Genomic DNA, 26270 nt, shown 5'->3' on the forward strand with positions numbered 1-26270 from the left:
ACTAAGTATCCTAGGAAAGAAGAGATTGACATTAAAAGAGACATTTTTCCATTTTCCATTTTGGCATATAATTGATTGTCCCGAAGTCTCTGAAGAACCATGCGGACATGCTGGCGGTGTTCTTCTAGGTTAGCAGAAAAAATCAGAATATCGTCTAGGTAAACCACAACACAGGTATATAGAAGATCACGAAAAATTTCATTTACAAAGTCTTGGAAGACGGCAGGGGCGTTGCAAAGGCCAAAGGGCATAACCAGATATTCAAAGTGTCCATCTCTGGTGTTAAATGCAGTCTTCCACTCGTCCCCCTCCCTGATGCGGATGAGATTGTAAGCGCCTCTTAAGTCCAGCTTGGTAAATATGTGGGCGCCTCGTAGGCAGTCAAAGAGTTCCGAGATAAGAGGTAAGGGGTAGCGGTTTTTTAAAGTGATTTTATTAAGTCCGCGGTAATCAATGCAAGGGCGTAGGGAGCCGTCTTTTTTGGAAACAAAAAAAAATCCAGCTCCGGCAGGGGAGGAGGACTTGCGGATAAACCCCTTTTTTAAGTTCTCTTGGATGTACTCCGACATGGCTAGAGTCTCCGGAGCAGACAGAGGATAGATTCTGCCCGGGGGGGGAGTAGTACCCGGGAGGAGGTCAATAGGACAGTCATAAGGCCTGTGAGGAGGTAAAGTCTCTGCTTGTTTTTTGCAAAAAACATCAGCATAATCCAGATAGGCCTTGGGAAGACCAGATACCGGGGGAACCACAGGGTCTTGACTGAGAGTACAGGGAGCCGGTTTAAGACAGTCCTTGTGGCAAGAAGTACCCCAGTTCTTGATTTCCCCTGTGGTCCAATCAAGGGTTGGGGAATGGCGTTGAAGCCACGGTAATCCAAGAAGAATTTCTGAAGTGCAGTTAGAGAGGACCAAAAATGCAATTTTTTCGTGATGGGGTCCGATGCACATTAAGAGAGGTTCCGTGCGGTAACGCACGGTACAGTCCAATCTTTCATTATTAACAGAGTTGATGTAGAGGGGTCTGGCGAGACTGGTCACCGGGATGTTGAACCTGTTGATGAGAGAGGCCAAAATAACATTTTCTGCAGATCCGGAATCCAAGAAGGCCATAGCTGAGAAGGAGAAGGTAGAAGAAGAAATCCGCTGTCACGATTCGGCTTCCAAGTAGTGGATCCTCTGTGTCAGCGAGGGATTGGCGTGGACCGTGCTAGTGGACCGGTTCTAAGAGGCTACTGGTGTTCACAGGAGCCCGCCGCAAAGCGGGATGGTCTTGCTGCGGCAGTAGCAACCAGGTCGTATCCACTAGCAACGGCTCTACCTCGCTGACTGCTGAGAAGGCGTGGGACAGAAGGACTAGGCAGAGGCAAGGTCAGACGTAGCAGAAGGTCGGGGGCAGGCGGCAAGGTTCGTAGTCAGGATGGATAGCAGAAGTTCAGGTACACAGGCTTTGGACACACTAAACGCTTTCACTGGCACAAGGCAACAAGATCCGGCAAGGGAGTGCAAGGGAGGAGATCAGATATAGCCAGGGAGCAGGTGGAAGACAATTAAGCTAATTGGGCCAGGCACCAATCATTGGTGCACTGGCCCTTTAAGTCTCAGAGAGCTGGCGCGCGCACGCGCCCTAGAGAGCGGAGCCGCGCGCGCCAGCACATGACAGCAGGGGACCGGGACGGGTAAGTGACCTGGGATGCGATTCGCGAGCGGGCGCATCCCGCTGTGCGAATCGCATCCCCGACGGCCATGACAGTACAGCGCTCCCGGTCAGCGGGACTGACCGGGGCGCTGCAGGGAGAAAGACGCCGTGAGCGCTCCGGGGAGGAGCGGGGACCCGGAGCGCTAGGCGTAACATCCGCACAGGCACAGTAAGACGTGGAGAAGCAGAGTTCACATCAAGAGCTGTCTCACCTTTGTGCGGAGTCAGCGTACGTCTTTCCAGGCGGGGAGGACGGATAGGACAATCCTTCAAGAAATGTTCGGTACCGGCACAGTACAGGCAAAGGTTCTCCATGCGGCATCGTGTCCTCTCTTGAGGTGTCAAGCGAGACCGGTCAACTTGCATAGCCTCCACGGCGGAAGGCACAGGAACGGATTGCAGAGGACCAGAGGAGAGAGGAGCCGGGGAGAGAAACCGCCTCGTGCGAACAAAGTCCATATCCTGGCGGCGCTCCTGACGCCTTTCGGAAAAACGCATGTCAATGCGGGTGGCAAGATGAATAAGTTCATGCAGGTTAGCAGGGATTTCTCGTGCGGCCAGCACATCTTTAATGTTACTGGATAGGCCTTTTTTAAAGGTCGCGCAGAGGGCCTCGTTATTCCAGGACAATTCGGAGGTGAGAGTACGGAATTGGATGGCGTACTCGCCAACAGAAGAATTACCCTGGACCAGGTTCAGCAGGGCAGTCTCGGCAGAAGAGGCTCGGGCAGGTTCCTCGAAGACACTTCGAATCTCCCTGAAGAAGGAGTGTATAGAGGCAGTGACAGGATCATTGCGGTCCCAGAGCGGTGTGGCCCATGACAGGGCTTTCCCAGACAGAAGGCTGACTACGAAAGCCACCTTTGACCTTTCAATTGGAAACTGGTCCGACATCATCTCCAAATGCAGGGAACATTGCGAAAGAAAACCACGGCAAAACTTAGAGTCCCCATCAATTTTATCCGGCAAAGATAATCGGAGGCTGGATGCGGCCACTCGCTGCGGAGGAGGTGCAGAAGCTGGCGGAGGAGATGATTGCTGAAGCTGTGGTAGTAGCTGCTGTAGCATCAAGGTCAGTTGAGACAGCTGGTGGCCTTGTTGCGCTATCTGTTGCGACTGCTGGGCGACCACCGTGGTGAGGTCGGCGACAACTGGCAGCGGGACCTCAGCGGGATCCATGGCCGGATCTACTGTCACGATTCGGCTGGCTGGAGGTGGATCCTCTGTGCCAGAGAGGGATTGGCGTGGACCGTGTCGGTGGACCGGTTCTAAGTTGCTACTGGTATTCACCAGAGCCCGCAGCAAAGCGGGATGGTCTTGCAGCGGCGGTAGCAACCAGGTCGTATCCACCGGCAACGGCTCAACCTCTCTGACTGCTGAGATAAGCGCGGTACAAGGGAGACGACAAGAGCAAGGTCGGACGTAGCAGAAGGTCAGGGCAGGCAGCAAGGATCGTAGTCAGGGGCAACGGCAGGAGGTCGGGAACACAGGCTAGGAACACACAAGGAATCGCTTTCACTGGCACAATGGCAACAAGATCCGGCGAGGGAGTGCAGGGGAAGTGAGGTATAAGTAGGGAGTGCCCAGGTGAAGATACTGATTAGGCCTGCTGCGCCAATCAGTGGCGCAGTGGCCCTTTAAATCGCAGAGACCCGGCGCGCGCGCGCCCTGAGGAGCGGGGCCGCGCGCGCCGGAACGACACAGACGGGGAACGGGTCAGGTACGGGAACCGGGATGCGCATCGCGAGCGGGCGCGTCCCGCATCGCGAATCGCATCCCGGCTGGGAGCAATATCGCAGCGCACTCGGTCGGCAGGTCTGACCGGGGCGCTGCGAATGAGAGAACGCTGCGAGCGCTCCGGGGAGGAGCGGGGACCCGGAGCGCTCGGCTTAACATTCGTTTTTTCCTCCTTGCCTTTAAAAAATCATAACTCTTTCAATTTTGCACCTAAAAATACATATGATGGCTTATTTTTTGCACCAGCAATTCTACTTTGTAATGACGTCAGTCATTTTGCCCAAAAATCTACGGAGAAACAGAAAACATAATAATTGTGAGACGAAATTGAAAAAAAAATGCTGTTTTGTAACTTTTTGGGGCTTCTGTTTCTACATAGTACATTTTACGATAAAAATGACACCTTATCTTTATTCTGTAGGTCCATACGATTAAAATGATCCCCTACTTATATAGGTTTGATTTTGTCGGATTTCTGGAAAAAATCATAACTTCATGCAGGAAAATGAATACGTTTAAAATTGTCATATTCTGACCCCTATAACTTTTTATTTTTCCGTGTATGGGGCGATATGAGGGCTCATTTTTTGTGCCGTGATCTGAAGTTTTTAGCGGTACCATGTTTGCACTGATAGGACTTATTGATCGCTTTTTATTCATTTTTTCATGATATAAAAAGTGACCAAAAATGCACTATTTTCGATTTTGGAATTTTTTTACGTGTACGCCATTGACCGTGCCGTTTAATTAACTATATATTTTTATAATTTGGACATTTCCACACGTGGCGATACCATATATGTTTATTTTTATTTACACTTTGTTTTTTTTTATGGGAAAGGGGGGGTGATTCAAACTTTTAATAGGGAAGGGGTTAAATGATCTTGTCACGATCACACCCTATCAGTCCAGCTAAGGCGCTAGAGAAAGTGTGATGGTGCAAGGGTTAAAGCCACCAGACCTCTGGGTATCCACTACAAGTCCCAGCAAGTCACCAAATTAACCCTTAGATACAGAGCCTCCTTCAGAAAGGTGAGCTCATATATTTAGAGATCAAAGACCAGAGCTGATTAATTAAACATTTAATCTGATAAAAGGTATCACAGTGCTGACTATATAAAAATACAGAAACAAATGACATACAGGTACAAAAATATATAAAAGAGTTTTGCAAGACAAGTTCAGAAAACAAAAGATGAAGTTCTTACAGCATGATGATATCAGTCCATGAGTGAGTTCCAGCTGTTCTTAGGATGGTCTTGTCAGCTTGTTGCACAGCATTGAACACACCTTTTAGTCTAGCATTGTTTAAATATCATATCTGCTTTCTTGAGAGGGAGACTCCATTCCCCTCTCCCCTCTGATCCCACCAGGGGGTCTTCTCTCTTCCTGACCCCTTATCTGTTTGATTATATGATGGGACCAGAGTGCATGACTTCAAAGGAGAAACCAAGACAGCCAGACCCCCAATAAAATGCAATACACAAAACACAGTCTGAATGACCTCTCACCCATGTCTTGGATAATTCATCACACACAGTTATAATTTATAATACAGATATAGGATTTTAATAATCAGGCCTTGGGCCTGACAGATCTTTATTAACTTTTTTTTTTCCACCTTTTTTTTTGCAGTGTTATAGCTCCCATAGGGACCTATAACACTGTACACACTGATCTTTCACATTGATCACTGGTTTCTCATAGGAAACCAGTGATCAATGATTCTGCCGCTTGACTGCTCATGCCTGGATCTCAGGCACTGAGCAGTCATTCGGCGATCGGACAGCGAGGAGGCAGGTAGGGATCCTCCAGCTGTCTTGTAAGCTGTCCGGGATGCCGCGATTTCGCCATGGCTATCTCGAACAGCTCCCTGAGCTAACCGGCATGCTTTCACTTTCACTTTAGACGCGGTGTTCAACTTTGAACGCCGCGTCTAAAGGGTTAATAGCGCGCGGCACCGCGATCAATGCCGCGCTATTAGCCACGGGTCCCAGCCATTGTTAGAGGCCTGGCCCGACCCGCAATGATGCGGGGCCACGCCGTGGCCCTGCGTTATAGATCGGGAGCGGTCACATGACGTACTGGTACGTCATGTGTCTTTAAGGAGTTAAACTCCATTTAGTGCGGTCCAGGCTCCAGGGCATCTAAAATGGCGGATCCACATGTGAGGACATGGAGCAAGGAATGCTGGGAAGGCGGGAACAAGGGTAGTCGGGATGACCCTGAATCACATGCAGCATGCAGCCTATCAGCAGCCAGCACTCCTGTGATGTCACAGCCCTATATAATCGGCAGCTATATTGCAGCCAGTCACATCAGCGTTCTATTACAGAGAGAGATGGACAGAGAGCAGTGTGTTGCACAGAAAAGCATTTTTACCGCAGCGATTAAAGGACAACTGCAGCGGCCTTACACTTATCCCCTATCCACAGGATAGGGGATAAGTGTTTGATCACGGGGGGTCCGACCGCTTGGACCCCCCCGATCTCCCTAACGGGGCCCCGCCATAAGCGCTCATGGTGAGCGCTAAGGCGCGTAGCGTCGACCTAGAGGTCGACGGTGATGCCCCGTCTCCTCCCCGTCCCCATACAGTTCTATGGGGGAGGCACGAATGCTGCCTCCCCGCCTCTCCCATATAGCTGTATGGAGGAGGCGTGCCGGCTGCAACATCATGCTGCAGCCGGCACGCCCCCTGCACGGGACAGCCGCGGCCCTGTATAGGAGATCGCTGGGGGCCCCAGCATTCGGACCCCCCGCGATCAAACACTTATCCCCTATCTAGAAGATAGGGGATAAGTGTTTGTAACGCTGAAGATGTCCTTTAACCTCAATCCCAAATCCAGCCTAGAAGCACTGATGGGGAAGGGAGTGAAACTAAGAGAGAAAGTGACATTTTGGGTGTAGTACACAGTGACTGTGTGCTGCAGCACTGGTGTGTACAACAACTGAAAAGCTGATAGTAGCCAGCTAGTTAGGGTGAGCAGAGCGCTAAAACCATATTGTCCTCTATTAACCTCTTAAGGACCAAGCCCATTTTCACCTTAAGGACCAGAGTGTTTTTTGCATATCTGACCACTGTCACTTTAAGCATTAATAACTCTGAGATGCTTTTACCTTTCATTCTGATTCCGAGATTATTTTTTGGAGATATATTCTACTTTATGTTAGTGGTAAATTTTTGTCGATACTTGCGTAATTTCTTGGTGAAAAATTAAAAAAATGTTTCTTACTTTGAAGCTCTCTGCTTGTAAGGAAAATAGACATTCCAAATAAATTATATATTGATTCACATATACAATATGTCTACTTTATGTTTGCATCATAAAGTTCACATGTTTTGACTTTTGGAAGACACCAGAGGGCTTCAAATTTCAGCAGCAATTTTCAAATTTTTCACAACATTTTCAAAATTTGAATTTTTCAGGGACCAGTTCAGTTTTGAAGTGGATTTGAAGGGTCTTCTTATTAGAAATATCCCATAAATGACCCCATTATAGAAACTGCACCCCCTCAAAGTATTCAAAATGACATTTGTAACCCTTTAGGTGTTTCACAGGAATAGCAGGAAGTGAAGGAGAAAATTCAAAATCTTCATTTTTTACACTCGCATGTTCTTGTAATCCCAGTTTTTGAATTTTTACAAGGGGTAATAGGAGAAAAAGCCCCCAAAATTTGTAACCCAATTTCTCTCATATGTGGATGTCAAGTGTTCGGCGGGCGCAGTAGGGGGCTCAGAAGGGAAGAAGCGACAATGGGATTTTGGAGAGTGAATTTTGCTGAAATGGTTTTTGGGGGGCATGTCGCCCCTATGGTGCCAGAACAGCAGAAAAAACCCCACATGGCATACCATTTTGGAAACTACACCCCTCAAGGCCCGTAACAAGTCCAGTGAGCCTTAACACCCCACAGGTGTTTGACGACATTTCGTTAAAGTCGGATGTGTAAATGAAAAAAAAAAATTTTACTAATATGCCGTTTTTCCCCCAAATTTAGTAATAGGAGAAAATTCCACCAAAATTTGTAACCCCATGGAAATACCCCATGTGCGGACGTCAAGTGCTCTGCTGGCGAACTACAATGCTCAGAAGAGGAGGAGCGCCATTGAGCTTTAGGAGAGAGAATTTGCTTGGAATGGAAGTCAGGGGCCATGTGCATTTACAAAGCCCCCATGGTGCTAGAACAGTGGACCCCCCACATGTGACCCCATTTTGGAAACTACACCCCTCACAGAATTAAGTGGTGCAGTGAGTATTTACACCCCACTGGTGTTTGACAGATCTTTGGAACAGTGGGCTGTGCAAATGAAAAATTAGATTTTTCATTTTCACGGACAATATTTCCAAAAATCTGTCAGACACCTGTGGGGCGTAAATGCTCACTGTACCCCTTATTACATTACATGAGGGGTGTAGTTTCCAAAATGGGGTCACATGTGGGGGGGGTCCATTATTCTGGCTCTATGGGGGCTTTGTAAACACACATGGCCTTCAATTCCGGACAAATTTTCTCTTCAAAAGCCCAATGTCGCTCCTTCTCTTCTGAGCATTGTAGTTCGCCCGTCGAGCACTTTACATCCACATATGGGCTATGTTCTTACTCAGACGAAATGGGGTTACAAATTTGGGGGTCTTTTTTCCTATTTTGCCTTGTGAAAATGAAAAATTTAGGGTAACACCAGCATTTCAGTGAAAATGTATATAATTTTTTCCTTTTCCCATCTAACTTTAACAAAAATTCGTCAAACACCTGTGGGGTGTTAAGGCTCACTATACCCCTTGTTACTTTCCGTGAGGGGTGTAGTTTCCAAAATGGGGTCACACATGTGTATTCATTTTTAAGCATGTATGTCAGAACCGCTGTAAAATCAGCCACCCCTGTGCATATCACCAATTTCGGCCTCAAATGTACATGGTGCACTCTCACTCCTGAGCCTTGTTGGGCCTCCACAGAGCATTTTATGCCCACATATGGGGTATTTCCGTACTCAGGAGAAATTGCATTACAAATTTTGGGGGTCTTTTTTTCCTTTTACTTCTTGTGAAAATAAAAAGTATGTGGCAACACCAGCATGTTAGTGTAATTTTTTTTTTTTTTTACACTCACAGGCTTGTGTAGACCCCAACTTTTCCTTTTCATAAGGGGTAAAAGGAGAAAAAGCCCCCAAAAGTTGTAACGCAATTGCTCCCGAGTACGAAAATACCCGATATGTGGCCCTAATCTGTTTCCTTAAAATAAGACAGGGCTCTGAATTGAGAGAGCGCCATACGCATTTGGGGACTATATTAGGGATTGCATAGGGGTGAACATAGGGGTATTCTACGACAGTGATTCCCAAACAGGGTGCCTCCAGCTGTTTCTAAACTCCCAGCATGCCTGGACAGTCAGTGGCTGTCCGGAAATGCTTGGAGTTGTTATTTTGCAACAGCTGGAGGCTCCGTTTTGGAAACACCACCGTACGATACGTTTTCATTTTTATTGGGGGGGGGGGACAGTGTAAGGGGGTGTATATGTAGTGTTTTACCCTTTATTATGTGTTAGTGTAGTGTTTTTAGGGTACACATGGGCGGGGGTTTACGGTGAGTTTCCCGCTAGGAGTTTGCGCTGCTCAAACTTGAAGCAGGAAACTCACTGTGAACCCGCCTGTGTGAAAACAGCAAACAGCTGTCTGGGCATGCTGGGAGTTGTAGTTTTGCAACATCTGGAGGGCTACAGTTTAGAGACCACTGTATAGTGTTGTCTCAGGACCCCCCTGGGCATATGCAAGCGATGTCTGCTGATAGATATCAGCAGTCATCACGGTCCGATCCCCGCTCGGCGGGGACAGAATTTCCCACGGGCGTACAGGTATGCCCTTGGTTAAGTGTGACCTGTGCGTGCATCTAAGTGGTGTACCATTTTGTTCCTGTTAAAGTCTTAAAGGGGTACTCCGCCCCTAGACATCTTATCCCCTATCCAAAGGATAGGGGATAATATGTCAGATAGCGCGGTGCCGCAGCGGGGATCCCCAGGGTCCCCAGCAGCGGGACCACGGTGATCTAACATCTTATCCCCTATCCTTTGGATAGGGGATAAGATGCCAAGGGCGGAGTACCCCTTTAAGGGCCTAGATTAGTGTTTCCCAACCTTTTTCGGCTCGGGCACCCCTCCGAAAAATATTTTTTTCGCGGGGCACCCCTATCGAAGTTGATGAGCAAAAAAAAAAAAAAAAAAGAAGCGCTGCAATGCACAAATTACGTCTTCTCTAATGAGCGTCGTTCCCTTTTCTTTTCCGTCTGGTCGGGGCCATCATGACAAATTCTTCCAGCCACGATTCTTCTTTTACATGGATGACAGAGGGATGTGGAAGAGTGTACATGGGTACACTGCCGCACACTGTCACAGGACCAAAGGGCTGACAGCGTGGAGGAGGAAGCGGTGTGACCTGTCCAAGTTGGTGTTGTGGCTGTGCAGGAACAACATTCACCCAGTGGGCCGTAAAGGACATGTATTGCCCCTGCCCGTAGTTACAGCTCCACACGACGGCGCTACCGTGCACTTTGGTACAGACCGACAGGCTCAAGGACTGGCCCACCTTCTCTTCCATAAAATTGTGCAGGGCTGGTACTGCCTACTTCACAAAGAAATGATGGCTTGGGACTCTCCACCTCGGCTCGGCACAAGCCATTAATTCTCTGAAAGGTGCAGAGTCCACCAGTTGGAAAGGGAGGGACTGCAGCACCAGCAACTTGGACAGGAGCACATTCAACTTCTGCGCCATTGAATGAGTGGGCGCATACTGTTGTCTCTTGGACATGGTTTCGCCGATGGATTGCTGGCAGAATGACTGACTCAAAGTAAGAGGAGCAGGAGCATCTGGAGCGACAGAAGGAGAGTTTGACACACATGTCCCTTCGGCTGAGGTGGTGGAGCCTTGGCTGGATGAAGGAGGGAGCGGATGACCACTGGGTGATACAGCAGGCTGGACCACTACATCGGAGCCACGGTTCTCCCATGCCGCTTTATAGTGATGCTGCATATGTTGACGCAGGGCTGTGGTGCCAACATTGGGAACCAGGCCGTGCTTCACCTTCTGCTGACACATCTTGGGGGACAGTGTGCCTGGATTATGGGATGAACGATGTCATTCCACTGCTTCATTTCCTACAACACGTGTTGGAAACAATGGCTGGTCAGGGCACTGGATATGTGGCGCCTACATCTCACGGCCACATGAGCCCTGTGGGGGCTGAACTGGAGGAGGAGGGGCAGGGGCACAGTGGAGCACAGTTTAGGTTGGATGAGATGGGCGGTTTTTCTAGTCATTTGACAGGAGGAGCAGGTGCAGCCAGAGGAGCAAGAGGGTTATAAGGAAGGTGAGACAGAGGACCCAGACACACCATGGCAGTATGCAGTGGAGATGGAGGCAGGTAGTCCCTCCGAGTCACTGGCGCAAATGGCACAATGCAGGCTCACTTGCTTGCGTAGTGACCGCCAAATTGTCACCATTCGGCAGCGGGATGACTTCTGGCTCTCCACCTTATTGGACCCTCGCTACCGGCACAAACTGGGGGCCTTTTTTTACACCCACTGAGAGGGAGGACAAACTGACCTACTACAGAGACATCCTACGTAGTCAGTTGGCCGATGCCTATCTGCGCCATCGTCCATCTTCTCGCAGGTCTGACTCACGGGGGCCCTCTGCACTCACCTTCCACTGCCATGGCTGCTGGGGAGGAGTGGGGTGGCAGGAGCAGTACCAGCTCCATCAGCAGCAGCCTGAGTCTACAGTTGCTGATGAGTAACTTTCTTCACCCGCATAGTGAAGCAACTAATCAGCAGCAGGTAGACCTGGAGCAGGACCTGAACCAGCAGGTGGTGGCATACCTTGATATGCCCATGCCAACACACCTTGAAGATCCATTGGACTTCTGGGCAGCCAAACTTGAGTTGTGGCCGCAATTAGCAGAGTTTGCCCTGGAAAAGCTGTCCTGCCCAGCCAGTAGTGTGCCATCAGAGCGAGTGTTTAGTGCGGCCGGGTCCATAGTCACCCCAAGGAGAACTAGTCTGTCCACTAAAAATGTGGAGAGACTGACCTTTGTGAAGATGAACCAGGGATGGATCAGCCAGGATTTCCACCCTCCAATGCCAGATGCATCAGAGTAGATTGACCATGGAGCCACACCAACACTTCACAAATATGGATAGTGCCAAACAGATTTAAGGTGCTGCTCCCCAGTTAGAGACATTCCACTGCATCAGACCACAAGTAAGTATTGAGGATATGCATTACGTAAAACGTAACTTTTAATAATATTCTTGGGATAAAACATATGTACCCCAAATTTTTTTTAAATCAAACAAAAGAAAACAAAAAACACCATGTGCCACCTACACCACCAAGTATTGATGTGATGCAAAGACCTCTAAAAGGTCTTTATGTGGTCTCCTCATGCTGCCGCCACCTCCACGCTGTGTCATTCAGCCACTATATGGTGTCCTCATGCTGCCACCACCTCCAGGCTGTGTCATTCAGCCACTATATGGCGTCCTCATGCTGCCAACACCTCCACGCTGTGCCATTTATCCACTATAGGGTGTCCTCATGCTGCCAACCCCTCCACGCTGTGTCATTTAGCCACTATATGGTGTCCTCATGCTGCCAACACTTCCAAGCTGTGCCTTTCAGCCACTATATGGTCTCTTCATGCTGCAGCCAACTCCACGCTGTGTCATTCAGCCACTATATGGTCTCCTCATGCTGCAGCCACCTCCACGCTGTGTCATTCAACCACTATATGGTCTCCTCATACTAATGCCACCTCCAGGCTCTGTCATTGTGCCGCTCTGCGACAGTTATTCTAATAGCGACGCCTCTGATCTGCATGTTATACTGAATAACAGTATTATTTCACTAACCCAGCACACTCACTATGCATGTAATAGCAAAGCAAAGTGTTCTACACCCCTATTGAGGCTCTCTGTAAGTCAGCCGTTTTTTAATAGTGATTTGTCGCGAATATTTTTTGGGGAAAATTAGGCGAATCGGCCGAATCGAATTTTTTTAAAAATCTGCTCATCTCTAGTTGACATGCAATTTGTAATAATTTGTCACTGTTTACTGATGAGCTGGTATTTTTCTTGGCTCGCTCGTATGTCGCTCCAGCTGCAAATCATTCTCACCATGGAAACGGCGAGGAGACGTTTCCAAACCTTCCTATAAAAATACATCTTCTAGAGATTTCTGGCCCTATACATGGGGGGGGGGGGCGGGGGAGAGATTTATCAAAACCTGTGCAAAGGAAAAGTTGCCCGGTTGCCCATAGCAACCAATCAGATTGTTCCTTTCATTTTGCAGAGGCCTTGTTAAAAATGAAAGAAGTGATCTGATTGGTTGCTAAGGGCAACTTTTCCTGTGGACGGGTTTTGATAAACCCAGGGTGTGCATACACGTATGTGCGCATGTGGGGGCATGCTGGGAATTGTAGTTCAAGGTGAGGTGCCGTTCACACAATACGTGTCTCCCGCACAGTAAGACCACCCTCTAGTGCCAGCAGGTGACGGGTTATGAGACATTCAGGATTGGCGCACACATACATATACCAGAGCGTTGGCCCATGGAGCGCTGCCAGTCCGATGCCCGCCCTGCACGCACAATAACAGTGCGCTCATTGATCTCCAGATGTTTGCGCCGCTCCTGTTTATTTTGGCAGCTGCCGCGCTCAGGATTCTGGGGGATGGAATTGTTCTATTAAAAAGTGTCCGTGTTCTCCGCACTTCATCCAGGGCCGGGGGGTAGAGGAGACGGCGGTGGCGGCGGCTCGGTGCCAAGAAATGGGATGATTGACCGGTCCTAGGAAAAGAAAAAAAAGTAGGAAAATTCAGGAAGATCTTATGTTTCACGGGATCTAATATAACCATTAACCCCTTCCTGCACTATGATGTATTTGTACATTATGGCAAGGTTCCCTTCCCTGCAACCCGATGTATGCAATGGCGATCACGTGTGATCCTTTGGTGTCGGGCATCTTGATGGCGTCTTAATTAAGGCAGAAACGAAAAAAACTAAGAAATTGTGGTACCCTTGAGGAGGATGGGTGAAGTAGTTCACGGCAGCTGAGGTTAGTAGTCCTCTTTGGAAAAGTCTATAGTACTTGTTGCAAAACTGCAACTCCCAGCATGCCCAGGGAGTTTCAGTTTTGCAACAGCTGAAGGCACCATGGTTGACAGAGGGTCCCCCTCTTTACTTGAAAGACTTTACTCACAGCTATGCGGCACAATACCCTATCGCACAATACCCTATCACTGATGACAGCGGCCCAACGCCAGCCAACAAAGAATTAAGTGTTTGCAGAGGAGTCCTTGCTCGGCTGTTTTCACTTCTGACTAGACTATTCTCTCTCTCTTGGAATAGAAAAACAAGCGGCATACAGAGAGGGGGGCTTCACTCTCTATTATCTTAAAGCGGTACTCCGGTGAAAAACTATTTTTTTTAAATCAACTGGTGCCAAAACATTAAACAGATTTGTAAATTACTTCTATTTTAAAATCTTAACCCTTCCAGAACTCATCAGCTACTGTATGCTCTACAGGAAGTTCTTTTCTTTTTAAATTTCTTTTTTGTCTGACCACACTGCTCTCTGCTGACACCTCTGTCTGTCTCAGGAATTATTAAGAGCAGGAGCAAATCCCTATCCTGCTCCGGACAGTTCCTAAAATGGACAGAGGTGTCAGCAGAGAGCACTGGGGTAAGACACAAAATAAATTTAACCCCTTAAGGACTCAGGGTTTTTCCGTTTTTGCACTTTCGTTTTTTCCTCCTTACCTTTTAAAAATCATAACCCTTTCAATTTTCCACCTAAAAATCCATATTATGGCTTATTTTTTGCGTCGCCAATTCTACTTTGCAGTGACATTAGTCATTTTACCCAAAAATGCACGGCGAAACGGAAAAAAAAATCATTGTGCGACAAAATCGAAAAAAAAACGCCATTTTGTAACTTTTGGGGGCTTTCGTTTCTACGCAGTGCATATTTCGGTAAAAATTACACCTTATCATTATTCTGTAGGTCCATACGGTTAAAATGATCCCCTACTTATATAGGTTTGATTTTGTCGCACTTCTGGAAAAAATCATAACTACATGCAGGAAAATTTATACGTTTAAAAATGTCATCTTCTGACCCCTATAACTTTTTTATTTTTCCACGTACGGGGCGGTGTGAGGACTCATTTTTTGCGCCGTGATCTGAAGTTTTTATCGGTATGATTTTTGTTTTGATCGGACTTTTTGATCACTTTTTATTCATTTTTTAATGATATAAAAAGTGACCAAAATACGCTTTTTTGGACTTTGGAATTTTTTTGCGCGTACGCCATTGACCGTACGGCTTAATTAATGATATATTTTTATAGTTCGGACATTTACGCACGCGGCGATACCACATATGTTTATTTTTTATTTTTTTTACACTGTTTTATTTTTTTTATGGGAAAAGGGGGGTGATTCAAACTTTTATTAGGGAAGGGGTTAAATGACCTTTATTAACACTTTTTTTTAACATTTTTTTTGCAGTGTTATAGGTCCCATAGGGACCTATAACACTGCACACACTGATCTCTAATGCTGATCACTGGCGTGCATTAACACGCCTGTGATCAGCATTATCGGCGCTTGACTGCTCCTGCCTGGATCTCAGGCACGGAGCAGTCATTCGTCGATCGGACACCGGGGAGGCAGGTAAGAGCCCTCCCGGTGTCCGATCAGCTGTTCGGGACGCCGCGATTTCACCGCGGCGGTCCCGAACAGCCCGACTGAGCAGCCGGGTCACTTTCACTTTCACTTTAGAAGCGGCGGTCAGCTTTGACCGCCGCTTCTAAAGGGTTAATACCGCACATCGCCGCGATCGGCGATGTGTGGTATTAGCCGCGGGTCCCGGCCGTTGATTAGCGCCGGGACCCACGCGATATGATGCGGGATCGCGGCGCGATCCCGCTTCATATCGCGGGAGCCGGCGCAGGACGTAAATATACGTCCTGCGTCGTTAAGGGGTTAAAAAGAAAAGAACTTCCTGTTGAGTATATAACAGCTGATAAGTACTGGAAGGATTAAGATTTTTAAATAGAAGTAATGTACAAATGTGTTTACCTTTCTGGCACGAGTTGATTTAATAAATAATTATTTCACCAGAGTACCCCTCTAAGTACACCACTATAAACAATGATATTTTGTAGGTTGTACAGTTAAAGGGGTACTCAGGTGGAAATGCATTTTTTTTTTAAATCAACTGGTGCCAGGAAATTATACAGATTTGTAAATGACTTCTATATAAAATCTTAACCCTTCCAGTACTTATCAGCTGCTGTATACTACAGAGGAAGTTGTGCAGTTATTTCCAGTCTGACCACAGTGCTCTCTGCTGCCACCTCTGTCCATGTCAGGAACTGTCCAGAGCAGGATTGGTTTGCTACGGGGATTTGTTAGGACAGTTCCTAATATGGACAGGGGTGTCAGCAGTGAGCACTGTGGGCAGATTGGAAAGAACTACACAACTTCCTCTGGAACATACAGCAGCTCATAAGTACTGGAAGGGTTAAGATTTTTATATAGAAGTAATTTACAAATCTGTTTAACTTTCTGGAACCAGTTGATTTTAAAAAAAATTAAAATAGTTTTCCACTGGAGAACCTCTTTAAGGCACAACTCTAATCCGATCATTGTCGGACCTCGTGGGATCGCACATGGAACCAAAATAGAGTGTGGAGTAGAAAATCAGAGGGACCAGAACCAGACAGCAAAGAAGTAAAACACTCCCACACTTCAGGGCGCCACAACTTATGTATCAAATTTTGAATTTCTTCAATAACGGGACTGAATGCAGTGGGTCACCGTACAAATGTCCTATTTATTGACTCTTAATAGGACATTGTTTTGGGACCCATTGCATTCAGAATTCGATATTTGATGTATTAGTGTTGGCTCCCTGTAGTGGGGTTGCCTGGGAGTGTTCTGCTTCTTGGCCTGGTCCTGGTCCCTCTTAATTTCTACTCCACACTATATTTTGGGTGATCCCACGAGGTGTGAATTAGTGTTGTGCCTAAACTGCACAATCTAAAACAGATTATTGTGTATAGTTATTCACCTCGCCAGGTGTAATTAAGATAATAGACAAGGAAGCCTCCCTCTGTATGCCACTTGTTTTTCTATTCTGAGAGAGAGAATAGTATAGTCAGAAGTGAGAACAGCTGGGCAAGGACTCTTCTGCAAACCCATATCTTTTTGTTGGCCGAAGTTAATGCTGTGTCGCTGTCATGTCACAATCAACTTTAGCAGACTATAGGATATCATGCCCCATAGAGATGTAGACCCCTCTACAGTAGAGTATGACCTTATTGAACTGCACATTTATTAGGGACTTCCCAAATTGTGCTAGACCCTTGATACATAAGTTGTGTGGGCTCAAAGGATTTTGGAGAGGATTTCCCTCTCAGCGCGGACTGGAGACAATCTAATCTGGAAACATAAAAGTTATAGGAATCAAAAAATGAAAATTTGAAATAAGCAGAATTTAAGCAGAAAGACAAAAAGGAATACAGATAACATCCCAATATAACCACACGGTGAACAACGTAAAACAACTTCCCCCCCAAATCTACTAAATTGTGTGTTTTTTTCGTTCTGTTTTTAATATTTTTTTTATATATATTACAATAAGTTTTGCAAAAAACAATCCATCATAAGGGTCTGCAGAAAAATATCAGTTATCCTTATTTAAAGACGAGGACGAAAAAACGTAAACGCAAAAATTTGCTGCGTCTTAAGTGGTTAAGTGGTAGAAATATAAGAAAGGAAAGAACAGGAGGATGAATCAAGGATAAGACGAGGAGTCAGAGAGGAGACGGATCCTGCAGAACAGAGGACGAGATGATCTGCGCAGGAATCTAGGACAATCCTTCTGTCACAGACTATGGGGGCGCAGAGAGGCATCTGATGACTTTTTCGTAGGCTTCATCTGTACTTCTTGTCACCATGACAACCGATCAGAAGTCAGGACCATCCCTGGACTTGGCAAACTATTCTATTACTGCGAAGGTCCTAACATAGGCCCCATGTGTGCGGAATGTATTCTATGAGGTTCCAAAATATTTACCTCCAGCTGTGGCAAAACTACAACTCCCAGTATGTGTAGGGTTAATGTTTTACAACAGCTGAGGTCCCCTGATCTATACTGTGACATCATTTATAATATATTATAATCTATAGCGGGTTACAATCCATTATGTTCTAGATTGTATAATGTATTATGTTCTATGATGTGATACAATGTATAGTGTGATATAATTTATCATGTTGTGTATTGTATATTGTTATATGATGTATAGTGTGATATAATGTATCATGTTGTGTGTTGTATATTGTTATATGATGTATAGTGTGATATAATGTATCATGTTGTGTGTTGTATATTGTTATATGATGTATAGTGTGATATAATGTATCATGTTGTGTATTGTATATTGTTATATGATGTATAGTGTGATATAATTTATCATGTGTATTGTATATTGTTATATGATGTATAGTGTGATATAATTTATCATGTATATTGTTATATGATGTATAGTGTGATATAATTTATCATGTATATTGTTATATGAGGTATAGTGTGATATAATGTATCATGTTGTGTATTGTATATTGTTATATGATGTATAGTGTGATATAATTTATCATGTATATTGTTATATGATGTATAGTGTGATATAATTTATCATGTGTATTGTATATTGTTATATGACGTATAGTGTGATATAATTTATCATGTGTATTGTATATTGTTATATGATGTATAGTGTGATATAATTTATCATGTATATTGTTATATGATGTATAGTGTGATATAATTTATCATGTATATTGTTATATGAGGTATAGTGTGATATAATGTATCATGTTGTGTATTGTATATTGTTATATGATGTATAGTGTGATATAATTTATCATGTATATTGTTATATGATGTATAGTGTGATATAATTTATCATGTTGTGTATTGTATATTGTTATATGACGTATAGTGTGATATAATTTATCATGTTGTGTATTGTATATTGTTATATGATGTATAGTGTGATATAATTTATCATGTGTATTGTGTATTGTATATTGTTATATGATGTATAGTGTGATATAATGTATCATGTTGTGTATTGTATATTGTTATATGATGTATAGTGTGATATAATTTATCATGTGTATTGTATATTGTTATATGATGTATAGTGTGATATAATGTATCATGTTGTGTATTGTATATTGTTATATGATGTATAGTGTGATATAATGTATCATGTTGTGTATTGTATATTGTTATATGATGTATAGTGTGATATAATTTATCATGTTGTGTATTGTATATTGTTATATGATGTATAGTGTGATATAATTTATCATGTTGTGTATTGTATATTGTTATATGATGTATAGTGTGATATAATGTATCATGTTGTATATTGTTATATGATGTATAGTGTGATATAATGTATCATGTCGTGTATTGTATATTGTTATATGATGTACAGTGTGATATAATTTATGTTGTGTATTGTATATTGTTATATGACGTATAGTGTGATATAATTTATCATGTATATTGTTATATGACGTATAGTGTGATATAATGTATCATGTTGTGTATTGTATATTGTTATATGATGTATAGTGTGATATAATTTATCATGTGTATTGTATATTGTTATATGATGTATAGTGTGATATAATTTATCATGTTGTGTATTGTATATTGTTATATGATGTATAGTGTGATATAATTTATCATGTATATTGTTATATGATGTATAGTGTGATATAATTTATCATGTTGTGTATTGTATATTGTTATATGATGTATAGTGTGATATCATTTATCATGTTGTGTATTGTATATTGTTATATGATGTATAGTGTGATATAATTTATCATGTGTATTGTATATTGTTATATGACGTATAGTGTGATATAATTTATCATGTTGTGTATTGTATATTGTTATATGATGTATAGTGTGATATAATTTATCATGTTGTGTATTGTATATTGTTATATGATGTATAGTGTGATATAATTTATCATGTATATTGTTATATGACGTATAGTGTGATATAATTTATCATGTATATTGTTATATGATGTATAGTGTGATATAATTTATCATGTATATTGTTATATGACGTATAGTGTGATATAATTTATCATGTTGTATATTGTTATATGATGTATAGTGTGATATAATGTATCATGTTGTGTATTTTATATTGTTATATGATGTATAGTGTGATATAATTTATCATGTTGTGTATTGTATATTGTTATATGACGTATAGTGTGATATAATGTATCATGTTGTGTATTGTATATTGTTATATGACGTATAGTGTGATATAATGTATCATGTTGTGTATTGTATATTGTTATATGATGTATAGTGTGATATAATGTATCATGTTGTGTATTTTATATTGTTATATGATGTATAGTGTGATATAATTTATCATGTGTATTGTATATTGTTATATGACGTATAGTGTGATATAATGTATCATGTTGTGTATTGTATATTGTTATATGATGTATAGTGTGATATAATTTATCATGTATATTGTTATATGATGTATAGTGTGATATAATTTATCATGTATATTGTTATATGACGTATAGTGTGATATAATTTATCATGTTGTATATTGTTATATGATGTATAGTGTGATATAATGTATCATGTTGTGTATTTTATATTGTTATATGATGTATAGTGTGATATAATTTATCATGTTGTGTATTGTATATTGTTATATGATGTATAGTGTGATATAATGTATCATGTTGTGTATTGTATATTGTTATATGATGTACAGTGTGATATAATGTATCATGTTGTGTATTGTATATTGTTATATGACGTATAGTGTGATATAATTTATCATGTATATTGTTATATGACGTATAGTGTGATATAATTTATCATGTTGTGTATTGTATATTGTTATATGATGTATAGTGTGATATAATGTATCATGTTGTGTATTGTATATTGTTATATGATGTATAGTGTGATATAATTTATCATGTATATTGTTATATGATGTATAGTGTGATATAATGTATCATGTTGTGTATTGTATATTGTTATATGACGTATAGTGTGATATAATGTATCATGTTGTATATTGTTATATGATGTATAGTGTGATATAATTTCTCATGTTGTGTATTGTATATTGTTATATGATGTATAGTGTGATATAATGTATCATGTTGTATATTGTTATATGATGTATAGTGTGATATAATTTCTCATGTTGTATATTGGTATATGATGTATAGTGTGATATAATTTCTCATGTTGTGTATTGTATATTGTTATATGATGTATAGTGTGATATAATTTCTCATGTTGTGTATTGTTATATGACGTATAGTGTGATATAATGTATCATGTTGTGTATTGTATATTGTTATATGATGTATAGTGTGATATCATTTATCATGTTGTGTATTGTATATTGTTATATGATGTATAGTGTGATATAATGTATCATGTTGTGTATTGTATATTGTTATATGATGTATAGTGTGATATAATTTCTCATGTTGTGTATTGTATATTGTTATATGATGTATAGTGTGATATAATTTATCATGTGTATTGTATATTGTTATATGATGTATAGTGTGATATAATTTATCATGTTGTGTATTGTATATTGTTATATGATGTATAGTGTGATATAATGTATCATGTTGTGTATTGTATATTGTTATATGATGTATAGTGTGATATAATTTATCATGTTGTGTATTGTATATTGTTATATGACGTATAGTGTGATATAATTTCTCATGTTGTGTATTGTATATTGTTATATGATGTATAGTGTGATATAATGTATCATGTTGTGTATTGTATATTGTTATATGACGTATAGTGTGATATCATTTATCATGTTGTGTATTGTATATTGTTATATGATGTATAGTGTGATATAATTTATCATGTGTATTGTATATTGTTATATGATGTATAGTGTGATATAATTTATCATGTGTATTGTATATTGTTATATGATGTAAAGTGTGATATAATTTATCATGTGTATTGTATATTGTTATATGACGTATAGTGTGATATAATGTATCATGTTGTGTATTTTATATTGTTATATGACGTATAGTGTGATATAATGTATCATGTTGTGTATTGTATATTGTTATATGACGTATAGTGTGATATAATTTATCATGTATATTGTTATATGATGTATAGTGTGATATAATTTATCATGTTGTGTATTGTATATTGTTATATGACGTATAGTGTGATATAATGTATCATGTTGTGTATTGTATATTGTTATATGACGTATAGTGTGATATAATTTATCATATTGTATATTGTTATATGACGTATAGTGTGATATCATTTATCATGTGTATTGTATATTGTTATATGACGTATAGTGTGATATAATGTATCATGTTGTGTATTGTATATTGTTATATGACGTATAGTGTGATATAATTTATCATATTGTATATTGTTATATGATGTATAGTGTGATATAATTTATCATGTTGTGTATTGTATATTGTTATATGATGTATAGTGTGATATAATTTATCATGTTGTGTATTGTATATTGTTATATGATGTATAGTGTGATATAATTTATCATGTGTATTGTATATTGTTATATGACGTATAGTGTGATATAATGTATCATGTTGTGTATTTTATATTGTTATATGATGTATAGTGTGATATAATGTATCATGTTGTGTATTGTATATTGTTATATGACGTATAGTGTGATATCATTTATCATGTTGTGTATTGTATATTGTTATATGATGTATAGTGTGATATAATTTATCATGTTGTGTATTGTATATTGTTATATGATGTATAGTGTGATATAATTTATCATGTTGTGTATTGTATATTGTTATATGACGTATAGTGTGATATAATTTATCATGTTGTATATTGTTATATGACGTATAGTGTGATATAATTTATCATGTGTATTGTATATTGTTATATGATGTATAGTGTGATATAATTTATCATGTTGTGTATTGTATATTGTTATATAATGTATAGTGTGATATAATGTATCATGTTGTGTATTGTATATTGTTATATGATGTATAGTGTGATATAATTTATCATGTTGTGTATTGTATATTGTTATATGACGTATAGTGTGATATAATTTATCATGTTGTATATTGTTATATGACGTATAGAGTGATATCATTTATCATGTTGTGTATTGTATATTGTTATATGATGTATAGTGTGATATAATGTATCATGTTGTGTATTGTATATTGTTATATGATGTATAGTGTGATATAATTTATCATGTTGTGTATTGTATATTGTTATATGATGTATAGTGTGATATAATTTATCATGTTGTGTGTTGTATATTGTTATATGATGTATAGTGTGATATAATGTATCATGTTGTGTATTGTATATTGTTATATGACGTATAGTGTGATATCATTTATCATGTTGTGTATTGTATATTGTTATATGATGTATAGTGTGATATAATTTATCATGTGTATTGTATATTGTTATATGATGTATAGTGTGATATAATTTATCATGTTGTGTATTGTATATTGTTATATGATGTATAGTGTGATATAATGTATCATGTTGTGTATTGTATATTGTTATATGATGTATAGTGTGATATAATTTATCATGTTGTGTATTGTATATTGTTATATGATGTAAAGTGTGATATAATTTATCATGTGTATTGTATATTGTTATATGACGTATAGTGTGATATAATGTATCATGTTGTGTATTTTATATTGTTATATGACGTATAGTGTGATATAATGTATCATGTTGTGTATTGTATATTGTTATATGATGTATAGTGTGATATAATTTATGTTGTGTATTGTATATTGTTATATGATGTATAGTGTGATATAATGTATCATGTTGTATATTGTTATATGATGTATAGTGTGATATAATTTATCATGTTGTATATTGTTATATGACGTATAGTGTGATATAATGTATCATGTTGTGTATTTTATATTGTTATATGATGTATAGTGTGATATAATGTATCATGTTGTGTATTTTATATTGTTATATGACGTATAGTGTGATATAATGTATCATGTTGTGTATTGTATATTGTTATATGATGTACAGTGTGATATCATTTATCATGTTGTGTATTGTATATTGTTATATGACGTATAGTGTGATATAATTTATCATGTTGTGTATTGTATATTGTTATATGACGTATAGTGTGATATAATTTATCATGTTGTGTATTGTATATTGTTATATGATGTATAGTGTGATATAATGTATCATGTTGTGTATTGTATATTGTTATATGACGTATAGTGTGATATCATTTATCATGTGTATTGTATATTGTTATATGACGTATAGTGTGATATAATGTATCATGTTGTGTATTGTATATTGTTATATGACGTATAGTGTGATATCATTTATCATAGTGTATATTGTTATATGACGTATAGTGTGATATAATGTATCATGTTGTGTATTGTATATTGTTATATGACGTATAGTGTGATATAATGTATCATGTTGTGTATTGTATATTGTTATATGATGTATAGTGTGATATAATTTATCATATTGTATATTGTTATATGATGTATAGTGTGATATAATTTATCATGTTGTGTATTGTATATTGTTATATGATGTATAGTGTGATATAATTTATCATGTTGTGTATTGTATATTGTTATATGATGTATAGTGTGATATAATGTATCATGTTGTGTATTGTATATTGTTATATGACGTATAGTGTGATATAATGTATCATGTTGTGTATTTTATATTGTTATATGATGTATAGTGTGATATAATGTATCATGTTGTGTATTGTATATTGTTATATGACGTATAGTGTGATATCATTTATCATGTTGTGTATTGTATATTGTTATATGATGTATAGTGTGATATAATTTATCATGTTGTGTATTGTATATTGTTATATGATGTATAGTGTGATATAATTTATCATGTTGTGTATTGTATATTGTTATATGACGTATAGTGTGATATAATTTATCATGTTGTGTATTGTATATTGTTATATGACGTATAGTGTGATATAATGTATCATGTTGTGTATTGTATATTGTTATATGACGTATAGTGTGATATAATTTATCATGTTGTGTATTGTATATTGTTATATGATGTATAGTGTGATATAATTTATCATGTTGTGTATTGTATATTGTTATATGACGTATAGTGTGATATAATTTATCATGTTGTATATTGTTATATGACGTATAGTGTGATATAATGTATCATGTTGTGTATTTTATATTGTTATATGATGTATAGTGTGATATAATTTATCATGTGTATTGTATATTGTTATATGACGTATAGTGTGATATCATTTATCATGTTGTGTATTGTATATTGTTATATGATGTATAGTGTGATATAATGTATCATGTTGTGTATTGTATATTGTTATATGATGTATAGTGTGATATAATTTCTCATGTTGTGTATTGTGTATTGTTATATGATGTATAGTGTGATATAATTTATCATGTTGTGTATTGTATATTGTTATATGATGTATAGTGTGATATAATTTATCATGTTGTGTGTTGTATATTGTTATATGATGTATAGTGTGATATAATGTATCATGTTGTGTATTGTATATTGTTATATGATGTATAGTGTGATATAATTTATCATGTGTATTGTATATTGTTATATGATGTATAGTGTGATATAATTTATCATGTTGTGTATTGTATATTGTTATATGATGTAAAGTGTGATATAATTTATCATGTTGTGTATTGTATATTGTTATATGACGTATAGTGTGATATAATTTCTCATGTTGTGTATTGTATATTGTTATATGATGTATAGTGTGATATAATTTATCATGTGTATTGTATATTGTTATATGACGTATAGTGTGATATAATGTATCATGTTGTGTATTGTATATTGTTATATGACGTATAGTGTGATATCATTTATCATGTTGTGTATTGTATATTGTTATATGATGTATAGTGTGATATAATTTATCATGTGTATTGTATATTGTTATATGATGTATAGTGTGATATAATTTATCATGTTGTGTATTGTATATTGTTATATGATGTAAAGTGTGATATCATTTATCATGTTGTGTATTGTATATTGTTATATGATGTATAGTGTGATATAATTTATCATGTTGTGTATTGTATATTGTTATATGACGTATAGTGTGATATAATTTATCATGTTGTATATTGTTATATGATGTATAGTGTGATATAATGTATCATGTTGTGTATTGTATATTGTTATATGATGTATAGTGTGATATAATTTATCATGTTGTGTATTGTATATTGTTATATGATGTATAGTGTGATATAATGTATCATGTTGTATATTGTTATATGATGTAAAGTGTGATATAATTTATCATGTTGTGTATTGTATATTGTTATATGACGTATAGTGTGATATAATTTATCATGTTGTGTATTGTATATTGTTATATGATGTATAGTGTGATATAATTTATCATGTTGTATATTGTTATATGACGTATAGTGTGATATAATTTATCATGTTGTATATTGTTATATGACGTATAGTGTGATATAATGTATCATGTTGTGTATTGTATATTGTTATATGACGTATAGTGTGATATAATTTATCATATTGTATATTGTTATATGACGTATAGTGTGATATAATTTATCATATTGTATA

At 39.0% G+C, this 26270-nt stretch overlaps 1 long non-coding RNA gene across 1 annotated transcript in view; it reads right to left on the minus strand.

Annotated features, from left to right (window-relative positions):
- Window positions 1-12841: 12841 nt before the first annotated feature.
- LOC130281590 (uncharacterized) overlaps window positions 12842-26270 on the minus strand; it is a 67564-nt gene continuing 54135 nt past the window's right edge. The window contains exon 3 of the long non-coding RNA XR_008846047.1: window positions 12842-13264. This is a non-coding gene — a long non-coding RNA (uncharacterized LOC130281590). The remainder of the gene's footprint in view (window positions 13265-26270) is intronic.

Source organism: Hyla sarda, chromosome 7 (genome assembly GCF_029499605.1).
Source record: "Hyla sarda isolate aHylSar1 chromosome 7, aHylSar1.hap1, whole genome shotgun sequence".
In the NCBI taxonomy this organism is placed as follows: domain Eukaryota; kingdom Metazoa; phylum Chordata; class Amphibia; order Anura; family Hylidae; genus Hyla; species Hyla sarda.